Source organism: Motacilla alba, chromosome 3, assembly GCF_015832195.1.
Source record: "Motacilla alba alba isolate MOTALB_02 chromosome 3, Motacilla_alba_V1.0_pri, whole genome shotgun sequence".
In the NCBI taxonomy this organism is placed as follows: Eukaryota; Metazoa; Chordata; class Aves; order Passeriformes; family Motacillidae; genus Motacilla; species Motacilla alba.
The window spans coordinates 14,694,666-14,707,371 of NC_052018.1; the positions used below are offsets into that span (position 1 = coordinate 14,694,666).

Here is a 12,706-nt window from a genome sequence, read left to right on the forward strand (position 1 = left end):
AAACACTGGAAGTCTGGCAAACACCTAGAGAAACAGCCTTCTCTCCTTTATTATTATGGGAGGTCCTGCTGTAAAGACACTCCTAATATATAAGTGAAATCACATATACAAGTAAAACCTCTCAACAAGACCAACCTGCTGATGATCCATATGTATGCACAAATTTGGAGTTTAGCCAAACTAGTATCTATATTCAGTCTCCTGAGCTTTGACAACAATTTTTTGTAACACAGTGCTAAAAAATTATCCTGCCATGAAGTTCTTTAGCTTGAAATGAGGACAAAAATCTGGTCCAAAATGTGATGGATTTCACAGTATACAAGCTTCTAAACTATCTTTAGTTTAATAAACTATGTCCAAATGATAAATTATTTTGCACTGATTTTTTTCAAACTGGCATCAATACCATTTTTTTCTACACTGACAATATTCCTCCTAATTTAAAAGTCAATGATGTACAGTGTTAATGCAACAGATAGAGATTTACAACAGATAAATGTCAACATTTTGAAAACCAAACTATTCATCATTTATTATGCAAACACTGGGATTTATAATGCTTGTTTTAAAGCCAGTTCTAAATCACCTAATATTATCTACTCAGCTCAGCCAATGTTTATTTATTTTAATGTCTGCCAGAAAAGACTGAAACTGAATTCACAAAAGGAATAGTATGGGATTCAAACAGCCAAGAATCTTGAGATTTTTAAAAACTCTCTTCTCTGTATTAGTTTACTACCATAAAAAACAGGGCATAAACCAACAATAAAAAAGTAGCAAAGAAGGTAAAAAAAGTGTCTTTAAGAAGTTTTATAATTCATAAAGTTCTCGGACAAAATGCTGATAATAGCCACATAAGGGCTGTTCTGATTGATCTTTCTGATTTTGGTGGGTTTTGAATTAAACCAGACCCCAAGGATTTCTGTTCAATGACAGATCCTGACTATTTATTTTCAATGTTTAATCTCATTATTTTTTAAATAAATTGCATGTGTTTAAACAGAACAGGAGACCAGATTCTGAATCAGTACAGAGCCCTCAGAGCAGCTCTGGCAAGAATGTAAAACAGATAAAGTTAAAACAGGGAGGGAAAAACCTAATGAACCCCAAGTCTATAAATATTTTCATTTAGCTGAAACCCCACCATGGCTAATACAAACTACCTGTGAACAGGCAACATATATACAAACCTAAGGTCATACCTATGCAGCAAGAGGAAAACACTGAAAAATCAGTGACATAAATTAAATGCACACAAGGCCATCAACAAATCTTCCAGTTCTGGCAGTGCCCACTGAAGATTACAATCTATTTTATAGAGGCTCATTACTGCTCTGATGTTGGAAATTACTGCCCTGCCAGTTTTACACACATTGTTTTCCTTGTGAGCAATCTCTGACCCTCTTTAGTACAAAAAGTTAACACTGTTATAGTAATAGATCTTCAGCAGCCCTATCCAATTCAAGAGGAATGGATTAGGAGCCATGCCCAGGAGCAGCTCAGCTGGCACAGTCACCTCTCTGGCAGAAGTGCAGTAAGGAGTTATTAGGGGCAGGAACCATCTCAGCCAGCACAGTCAGATGAGGATGTGTGGATAAAGCCTTAGTAAAAATGCACTAGCTTTTCATGTGCATGCATGTATACACAGCCCTGAGTTTTGGCAAATTCTGTAGCTGCAGCTACACTTAGTTCTGATGTAGGTAGAAGATACAAGGAACAAATTATTCCTTTGAAGTCTGCTGTTCGTCAGACAATTCTTTCTCCATTGTGACACCACCTTTAGGAGTTTCCAGACTCTTACTACATAACCTAAAAAATACAACTGTGAAAGAAATTTCTAATTGGATATACCAAAAATTGCACCTTAAAATGAAAACTTTATTTCATCCTGGACCCACAGAAGCACACAATGAAAAACAAACAAACAAACAAACCTCAGAAAGCTTTCCCTGTAGATTAAGATCTCATTTGCAAGGTTTAAAGGGATCATTCCAACTGAGCTTGAATTCAAGACAGCCTTTTGTCTTTAGAAAGTGAGCACAATGCCAAAGAAACCAAATTACATGCAAAAGCAATGCCACCTAGCAGGGAAAATACAGTGAAGCAGTAGAGCTAATTTAAAATGGGAATAGCACCATGCATAGAGCTTTGTTTTCTTGCTGCCATCCTGTAGACCATAACTTCCCACCCAGACTGGCCTGTCAGCATGACCTTACACCTCTACTGCTACAAGCACCTGGCCCAGGAAGAGATGCCAGGCCTTTATGTCCAGGGCTGGAGAATCGCCTGCATTCACACTGCAGGACCAAGTTCACATCACCCGATGCTGGGCCAAAGTGTCTCTGGGCCTCAGCTGGGCCTCCATGGCCCTGACATAAGTATTTTTCTGTGTGGTCTTTCCCCCAGTCAGTTTAATTTCATTATTATGCAGGCTGTATGGAAGCTTTTATCAGAGCAGCCTTTTTTGGCATGGAACTAAAAGTATGTGATACACGAATGGTGATGCTGCATCACATCACACACAGGATACAAGACCTACTTCAATAGTATTAGTATTTTAGTATTAGAAATCCGTGGGATTAGGAGAGTCATAGGTAATTGTATCATCCACTTTGCCAAGTGGGAGCAGTCTTTGAAATAAATTATCTCCAGAACAATGCTGAAGTTTTGCCTCAGAGGGAAATCATTGGATTTCTGTTAACGAGAACCCAAGAGAGAACACAATTCACACAGTGAACATTGTCAGTGGGCTGAAACCTGGGAATGAACTCAAGCCAAGTCACTTTCTCCCCTTGCTGCACTCTTTTTCACACCAACCGATACTCCCAATTGGATCCCTCAGCTGCCTTTGCCTTTCCCTTGTGCACAAGAAATGCTGGCTGCATAAGAGAAAGAAAAGAAATAAAATAAAATAAGCATCAGAACGTATTGGGAAACCTCACTGAATAAAAGAAGACATACACACAAGGAAAGACATACAAAAATCTAGAGAAGACTATCCACAATCACTGCCTGAGATGTACAGATGTTGGTATCTTAACTGAAAAATGTAACCTAACCTTTGGAGATTGTAGGGATCCTTTAAGGCACAGTAATAACTAAATGCTAGAAATGCATAGGTATAATGAAGCACTTGCCTTTTTTGAGTATTTTAAAGCCATTATCTTAGTCTTTATTAGGGAAATCTATTTTATAACATATGCAGTGAGAAATTCAGTAGAAGATCTGCACTACAGCTGGAGAATATTACAATTTTCTAAACTCTCTACTAATCAGCCAAACTGCAAACAAAGACATGTATCTACTTTGATATGTACAGTACCTGGAATCATTGGCTTCCCCATATGGGAAGGCAGTCAATTAGATAGATTGAGCCTCCATACAAAAACTTCCATATGCATAGCGACGTTACAGCTTCATGACTCCAAAGGAAGGGAGCACAAAATTAACCAGATGAAGCAATCTTCTCAATCATACAAAACATATGTGAATTAAGCTACAGAAATACATGGCAGGAGCATATAAAAAAAAAGGAATAATCAGTGGAGGAGCAAAGACAGGTCCATTAAGGACAAGTGGGTCCATTAACCTAAGAAATTCATTAACACAGCTATCTGAGCTGGTATGAGCAAGGCTAATTTTTGCATCAGCAACCCAATGTCTGCTTAATAATCCCAAGGAAAAGACAGTATTTCCCTTTTATTCTGTCACCAGTGCTAAACACATCTCTCCAGAAAATAGCAACACTACCTGATCTTCTAGTTGTTCCTCCTATTATTTCTCTGAACGGGAGCTTTTTTCCCTTCTGTATTAAACCTCCCCATGTCACAGTTGAACTGGAAGATGTAGCATTGTCAGTGTACAGATTGCTTGTAGACCAGTACATTAAATTAACACCTTGCCAAAAATTCCCAGTTCCACCTTCCTAGCCCTCTAAAAGAAAATAAGACTATGATTAGGTTTGATGGAAGAGGAAGTAAATGGCAGAAGAATTAAAGATATGTTGAGCATGAAGCTGGATACGCAGCTTGCAAGATAGAAGTGGTTTAGTGCAAAGTCTCCTTGTTTCTTAAAGCTTCAAAGACAAAAGCTTTTAGCCATGAGTAGCTATGATGGAGCAGCTGAAGAGGCATGGATGCACTTAGGCCAGGGTAATTTACATAAGTTAAAACACATGTTGTCTGTCTAGGCTGTAAACTGTTTGTGCACAAATTACAAAAGAAACAGAGTATAGATCAAGTTGAGGCCACATGAACATATGGGTAATAATGTTCACCAGGGGGCTGCTCTAGGAGATACTCTAAAAATTGAAGTTGTTATAATTCTGATTTCATGCCTTTCTTAATTTTCTTGCTGCCTTAGGCGTGGAGGAAAAGGCAGGTTGTCTTCTCCAAGTTACAATACTGTGAAATTCCCAGATGATACTTCAAAGATGCTCAAGACAGTTACATAACTTCTATTTCAAACAGAAAAAAGTCATTGTCATTTTGAAGACAAATGTCTCTTGAAGATTCTTGTAAGATCACATCTTTTTCTAAGATGACATAATGAGGGTTCAAAGAGTTACAGTACATGGGGTGCCATCAGGCTGGCAGCCAGTCAACTGCAGGGTTCAACAGGACTCAATTTTAGGGCCAGTGTTATTTAATATTTGTACAGATTATCTGGACACAGGACTAAATTTGCTGAAAAACACAGGAAGAGCTGTGGAGTCAGTCAAGGGTCAAGAGGCCTAACATAGAGAAACACCTGCAGAGATTAGGGAGCAGCACAACCACCAACCAAAGGAAATTTAACAAGAGCAAGTGCTGGATTCTCCATCTAGGATGGGGCAATCCTGGTTAAACATACAAACTGGGCTGGAGAGCAGCTCCACAGAAAGAGATCTGAGCGTTTGGATCAATGGAAATGTGAATCTGAGTGTGCTCTGGCAGCCACAAGGGCCAACCATGTCCTGTGAGGCACAGCACCACCAGCCATAGCAAGCCTGTCAAGGGCAGTGATTGTCCCTCTGGGCACTGCATTAGTGCAGCCCCACCTCCAATGCTGCGTGCAATTTTGGGTGCCTCAACTTAGGAAGGACATCAAACTATTAGAGTCTGTCCAGAGGAGGGTGACAAGACGGTGTCAAAGACAAGACTTTAGGGGAGTGGCTGAAGGAATGGAATGAAGCTGAACCAGGGAAAGACAGCATCATGTCGGACATTAGGAAAACGTTCCTCACTGAGAGGATGGTTGGACACTGGCACAGGGTCACAGCACCAAGCCTGACAGAGTTCAAGGAGTGTCTGGATGATACTCTTAGTTATGTGTTTTAGTTTTAGGCTGTCCTGCAAGGAGCAGGGAGTTGGACCTGATGATCTGTATGAGTGTCTGCCAAATTGAGATATCCTATGATTCTATGTTTTTACTATACATCTTCTTTCCTGTGATGTTAATAAACTTTCTACAAATACTTTTTTATTTTTATCGACTTCATAATTATATAAATATGCCATCAACATAATTATAGGTTGTTTTTAGTACATGAAGTACTGCTGTGCTGTTTAACTAGAAAAAAGGTATTTTCTTCATAGAACACTCAGTCAGTATTTACATACTACAGTATACAATGTCTAAATGGCAATTTTCTTTTACTGTTTCTTCAGAGATACACCACTGGCAGTGTTACTTCTTAGACTTCCTTACTTCCTCACATAAATATTTAAGCATGAAAGGCAGCACATGGGTAATGGCAAATGAAGGCAAACTGAAAGAAAACCAAAAATCTTTGGAATCCTTAAGCATAATTATAAAGGTACAGCTACCAATATCTATAAAATGAGCATAAGTGATACATTTGATACATTTGAATTTCCTTAGTAAATTACAGTATTTCCTGCCACAATCTGCATAAAAAGTTTTCAAGTTTTAGTCAGATTTCCTGACTGACTGAATCATTAACCATAGTCTGCATGGGAAAAAAGCAAAGAAATATTCAGCTGTAGTTCAGGAAGCAATACTTTCCCTGTGCACATGTAGAATACAAAAATGCAGGCATGTTTTTGTGAAAGTAGGCATGTTTTCAAGTAGATTTTGGTTGGTTGTAGTTCCACTAGCCTTTTATGCCCCTCATGTAGCTTTTATTCGCATGAAATAAAACCCTGGCTCTGCCTGATCTCAGCTGATAGTAAGTAAATGCTTTATTTTGTATGAAGGTGAAAAAAAGGAGTGAGAAATCACTTATCATTCATCTTGCAGGCTTTGTATTCATTAGAAAAACCACAATCAATAAGAGCCAAAGGCACTTTTCCCCTAAAGATAACTATGTCCAGCATCACTAGAGGGTCTGGGAGTCTCACAGGCTTTGATTTATTAGTAAGAATCACCTTTTAAAATTTACAGCTTCCTAATCCAAATTGCACTTTACTTAACTCTGCTGTAAAATGCTCTCCTTTTATTTTGTTAAACAAAATTATACTGTTTTTCTCATAGTTACTTCTACAGTGTGCAAGTTCCATAAGCTTCAAATGCAGAAAAATTATAAATGTCTTACTTTGCTACTTTTCACATTTTATACAGCAGGATCTTCTGGGTTTTTGGGGACAGGTGTTGTTTTATTAAAAGAGAAACTATGAAAGCCAGTAATTTCTTTATATAGAGTACATTCTTTTGGTTTAACAAGAAAAAACAGAATTCAAACCATTGTTTTTAACTTGATATTTCACATTAGAAAACTCTTAGTTTAACTTTGTGCATATGATGCATAGTTTTATTGAATAGCACGAAATCTCATCTGAGAGATTCAGAGCTACTGCATCCAAAGACAGACTACCCTAACAAGGAATTTTAATATAGACACAAGTAGACCATAGACTTGAGGCATAAGTGAGAAGAAAAACCCTGTATTCCAAATACCAAGGAATACAGACACTTTCAACAGAAAATAAAAACATTGTGATTAAGAGATATTCACAACACAAAGATTATCACAGCCTGAGTGAAATTCCATCCCTAAATCATTCCTTTCTGGGCTTGTGCTTATTACATCTTCTGTCAGGAGCTAATCTCACGTGACAGCCCTGATCCAAAGCCATTTGAAGTCCATGGAATGTCTCTTCCTGACTTCAGGGAGCTTTGCATCCAGCCCATATAGACTTCAAGAACAATACAATTCATGGAAAGTTGTTTTAAGAGAACAATAGCTAACTATTGTCTAAGTAGACAGGAATGTTAGCTTCAAATGAAATTCACCTGCAATGGTAGATTTGTGTCAGGTTCTTTTATTACTGTTTCTTTATGCATCTAACCTAGCTAAAACTTTCCCAAGTGAGAACATGCCATTTCTTTAACAGAAGCCACAGAAAATCAAAACTGTAGTCAAAACCAAAAAGATAAGTAAAAATAAAAATATCATTTTGTACATAGTACATTTAGGTTTTCTAAGGAAACAAAAGATCACTTTTAAGGCCTCAATTAATTCATTATTTTCTTAAACAGCTGTACATTGAGGACAAAACAGAACAAGAGGTTTCAAAAATGTATCAGTTGTTCCTGAAGTCAGAAAATCAAAAGATAGAATAATTTTTCTTAAAAAAAAACCACCAAACAAAGCCAAACTAGTTGTATAAGCAAGGGGGTGGGCTGACAGGAAAGCAAGTTATTTTGTTTTTCTTTTATAATAAAAACCCTGATTGTCTATTAACTTAAGTAAATTTGAAAGCTAGAGGTGACAACTACCACACCAGACATGGTGAGCAATGTCCGACTCTTATTTATATTTTGAAAATAATAATATAAATAAAATAAGCCCTGAAATAGTAATTAAGATCATTGCAAAAACTGGTGGAAGAGAAGTCCCATTGCTTTGATGTGGCTTTTCTCTCATTTATAAGAAAAATGAGGCAACATAGACCAGTACAGACCCTGATATTGATCTGATGTGCATTTATAGCAGTAAATTTACACTGACAAAAAAGCAAATCAAACTTCGCTCTACCACCTCCAAGTTCCCAATGCACCAGAGAGGTGGCTCCAATTTCCTCCCTCAAACAACAAATCAACTCACTGCAGCTATTTCAGTTACCTAATGTTGAGATGAAAACACAGAAACTTCCAATTAAGCACAAATATTCCAGAATGTCCAGCTTCCGAGAATGATTCTGTTTTACAGAAAAACCCCCAACAAAACAAAACCAAAAACAAACAAAAAACCAACAAAACAAAACAAAACCCAACATTAGGTCCTAAAGACTCTCATTCATAAGACATACAAACCACTGTTAATCTTCTCTGTTCGTGGTTCTACATGTTTAACAACAAACACTGACACTATAACTTTTATTAATTAATAATTTCAGAAGGGTCTATGAAATATTAGATCAAAACCAATGCAGCCCATACGTCAAAAAGTAAAGTAAATGAGACAAAGCACAAGAAAAAAGCAAACATCAATTTTTGCAATGTAGAGATGCTATAGATTCTGTCTCCTTCATTTGAGATCCCAGTATCCACAAGTAAAAATACACATTTCACTTTATAAATACACCTAAACTAAATGCTGATTTTTTTAGTCTGAGTGGATGAAAACACAAAACTAGAAATTTCATTTCAGGCAATGTAAAACTGTGGTTTGATTTTTTTTTCCTAAATGAAATGAAACAGTATTTCTCAGGTCAAACACCATACCTTGTTTTGGTATCGCAAATATTTTCTTAAAATAATTGTCAAACAGCCCATTTTGTTTGACTTTAAAAGCACATTATTTTGGGAATGTTGTCTTTTTTTCTTGTTGTTGCTATTAACTGCATTTTTGAGATGAAATGTCCTAAAATGAAAAATCAAACTTTCAGGTAAAAAAAAATAAAGTCAAAACAATATGCAGACTTTAACTTCACTTTTTTCTTTTCTTTCTTCTGACATCCACAAAGTAATGAATTGTTTTGTTCACTCCAAAACTATATTTTGGGTAAATAAACTATTTCTATCCCTTGCTAAGTCCCATTTACCCATGTATCAGTTATACCCCATTCCCTCCTCTTCCCACCCAGGCAGCTGGGACACGAGCTGCCCGCAGCTCAGCACTGCTGGCTGCTGTCCCGATCCTCTCGGACCTGCCCTGCTCCCCTCTCACTCCGCTCCTGCAGCTGCTGGGACCAGCACTTCCCTAACCTTCAGGAGCCCTGGGCTCCCACTCACCCCCCTGGCGTCTCGGAGCATTCCCAGGTGCTGATAAGCTTTTCTCTCTATTGTTGCTGCTGCTTCCCCTTATTTTGGCAGAAGCTACAGCTTTGCAAGTTGCATGGCTCTTACCTCTGAGACCCTCTTTGTTGCTCTGTCTGCGACCACGCTGGAAGCAGGGAGCGATGGATATTAGGGAAGCATGAGCCTCCCCTCGCTGTTTAGCAGCGTGGTCTGCAAAGAAAGATAGAGATGCTGCTCCCTCCTCCTCCTCCTCCTCCTCCTCCTCCTCCCCCCTCGCTGTCCCAGCTTCCTCCTCCCTCCTCCTTGCTCCCTCCTTCCCATCCACAGAGAGCTCCAGCTCTCCCTGCGCTCCCACACAATGCGCTACCTCTCAGCACCAGCTACCTAAGGTCAAGAATACAACAACTCACCCTTCCCCCGCCTTTTCCTCTCCGCCCAGGCATCCTCACCCCTGCTTCCCACGGAATATGGTATCTTCCCAAACAGACGTGCCTTAGTCGGCTCTGGGATCTAAAGTGCAGACAATTTCACCAGCCCCGGGCAAAAAGGAGTTAGAAAATGCACAAGGAAGACCGGGGATATAAAGGAAAGTGGAAGCCTTTTGGGGAAATTGGAAACTTTGAGGTTTTGAATAACTCTGTGTGTTAAAAAAAAAAAATCAAGTCACAATAGCCAAAGCCTGCCACTTGGAGATTAGTTTAAGAGATCTATACAGATAAAGAAAAGCGCCCTGGATAGCTAGTTATCTCCCAAATCCAGTTTACCTATTGTTTATGTTCTTTGTTTCTCAAACTTTATTCTAAATAGCTTTTTTGTAAAGAAACTTTTCCCCTGCAAAGCCAGACTTAAATATCAACATACTCTCATGATGCAATGGAGAATGAAAGGGAAAAAGTAATCAGTAATATTTTATTTTTTAAGATTATGGGCTATGAAATAACCCCTTTAAGATCACAGAAAACAGCAGAACAAGTGCTCTGACTTTTCAGCTTGAATGACAAATGTGTTCAAGGGGTCTTTTTTCACTTTGAGCAGTTATGGTGATTAGGAGCTCTTTCAGGCGATCAGTACACGGCTCCCAAAAGTCACATATAATTACAACTAACCAGAATATTTTTCTTAAGGACCTAATTTTTAGACACATGACGAAACAGTCCTTATAAAGTGTCTATGTTTGTTACAGAGACTGTGGAGAGAGGTAAGTGATGCCGAAGACTTCTAAAAGATCTTGACTGCTTAATGTTACACACCTTATTTAGGTGGACAGGGTCTCCCTCTGGAGGTCTCGAGACGCTTCTGGCTCTTGCCAGTGATGCATGGTCACCAAACCATACCACTCCTAAGCTGTACTAAGTCAGAGGTTTTGTTTTAAGAACAGATAAACTTCAAAAATAAAAAAAAAGATTAAAACAAGGAGAGAGAATCATATTTCAAACTATTTTGGTGCTAAAATTCTCTATAAAATCATCTACGTGCTTTTCTAGAACACTCCAGAGATGGCACATTTGTCAGCACAATTTCTGAAGGTCAGAACTTCTTTCTGATGATCAGGACTTCCTTCTAAAGCAAAGGAAGCATTAGAATGAACAGATCAGTTGGAATTAACGTATCACCAGGACCAGAAGTTTTTTACACAAAATACAAAACTGCTGAACTACCAGCTATAAGATTAAGACCTATATATATATACCTTAAACAAACTTCAGTAGTAGAAGAGTGGAATATGGAGTGGATCACCGAGGGCTGACTGATGAGGGGAACATGGCTTTAATGAAGCGTGATACCTTGTACAGCACAGAACACTGAAGTGACAGAAAACTATTCAGGATACACAAAAACAGACAGTGAAATCTTGCAGGCATATCTCACAGCAGTGGATTATTGAAAGACCAGGTTCAATTAAGTACTAATAAATGAAAAACAACGGATGTCCAAAAAATATCTGCCCTGTGGCTCTAACAAGCCACAGTGGCACTCAGAGCCAAGATGCTGACTGTATGGGTACTCTACAGAGATTTGGAGATCAGTGGAAGAACAAAAGCAGCTACCAGAAGAGTCACCTATCCAGAGAGTGGGAGAAGAATGGTCAGGGAATTAAAACTGGGTCTGCTGAGTCTCTCCAGTGCAGGAGCATACCAGGGAAAATAGACATGCCAGTGGCATGAAGTGCAGTCCTTTTCCCTTGCAGCAGACAACTCACTCTTTTTGAACTGTTTCTGCCACTCCTTCAGCCAAAAGCAGCAGCCACAGATCCAGGCAATCCCAAACTTACTTTCTCCTTACTATCTGCTCTTGTCCAAATTTAAGGAAGTAACTTGGCACAGAGAGATGGGAGGGATGTTGCTCCCAAAGCCACACTCCACAATACCACCCTTTGATATTTTTTTCCCTGCTCTGGCTGCAACTGCCAACTACGTGCATAATGATGGCCTCCTATCCACTTAGTAAAGAGGGGTTTGAGCACCACAGTTAGTTTTCTCTAAACAGCTACATGTTCACCAGTTGGTAAAAAGGCACAGACAATGTTTTAGGAAAAGAATAGAGAGTAAAGAAGAAAGTCTACATTAAGCCATGGATTAAGTCTACATTTAAGACTTCTTGTACCCTGACTGGATATCTGATCATAGGATCATAGGTGGACTCTTGGAAGGGACCACTGGCTGTGTCTGACCCAATTTCACAGTCAAAGACAAATCAGCTATGCAGTGAGGTTACTTAGGGCTTTATCCAGTTGTGTCTTGGAAACTTCCAAGGATGAAGACTACACAACATTTCTAGACAATCTGATCCACAGCTTTATTGTTCTCATGTTGGAGAAAAAATTTCCTTTCCCACCCTCCCTTTTTTTCCCTTTCAGATGACAGTGTCATCTTTCAAATGTCACATTCTAAAAGACTACAGCAGAACAGAAAAGCAACACACAAGAGTGACTAAAGATTTGAAATAACTTACACACAAAACAGATTACATAGATTAAGAGTCTTCAAACTGGAAAACTGGTAACTGAGCTGATAAATATCTACTGAGATATTTAGTTGAGAATAATATGGAAAAAGCACACTGAAAAGAAATTCTTCCAGTTTCCCATAGCACAAGAATTGCAGAGTACCAAACCACTTAAGATTCCCTTATGTTCCCTTAGATTAGGGAACATATTTGAAACAGAATTACTTCATTTTTTCTAACAAGTTAAAATTATAGAACTCACTGCTCTAAAAACTGAGCATTCTTGCTTTCCTGTAATTATAAAATTTGTCATTTGCAATTAATAATTTATTATTATTTATTAGAATTTGCCTTCTGATCAGAATCAACTCAAGGTGAAGAAAAGGAGGCTCAAGGAGACCTTATCACTCTCTACAACCACCTGTAAGGAGGTTGCAATGAGGGGAGTGTTGGTCTCTTTCCAAGTAATAAGAGAGAGGATGAGAGGAAACAGCCTCAAGTGGCACCAGAGGAGGTTTAGATTGGATATTAGGGGAAACTTCTTCACCAAAAGGGTTGTCAGGCTTTGGAACAGGCT

General features: G+C 38.6%; 1 protein-coding gene across 5 annotated transcripts in view; it reads right to left on the reverse strand.

Annotated features, from left to right (window-relative positions):
- GREB1 (growth regulating estrogen receptor binding 1) overlaps positions 1 to 9,425 on the reverse strand; it is an 88,358-nt gene extending 78,933 nt beyond the window's left edge. For all 5 annotated transcript variants that reach the window (XM_038133606.1, XM_038133604.1, XM_038133605.1 and 2 more), the window contains exon 1: positions 9,292 to 9,425. The gene's annotated coding sequence lies outside the window, so the exon portion shown is untranslated. The remainder of the gene's footprint in view (positions 1 to 9,291) is intronic.
- Between the last annotated feature and the right edge of the window lie 3,281 nt (positions 9,426 to 12,706).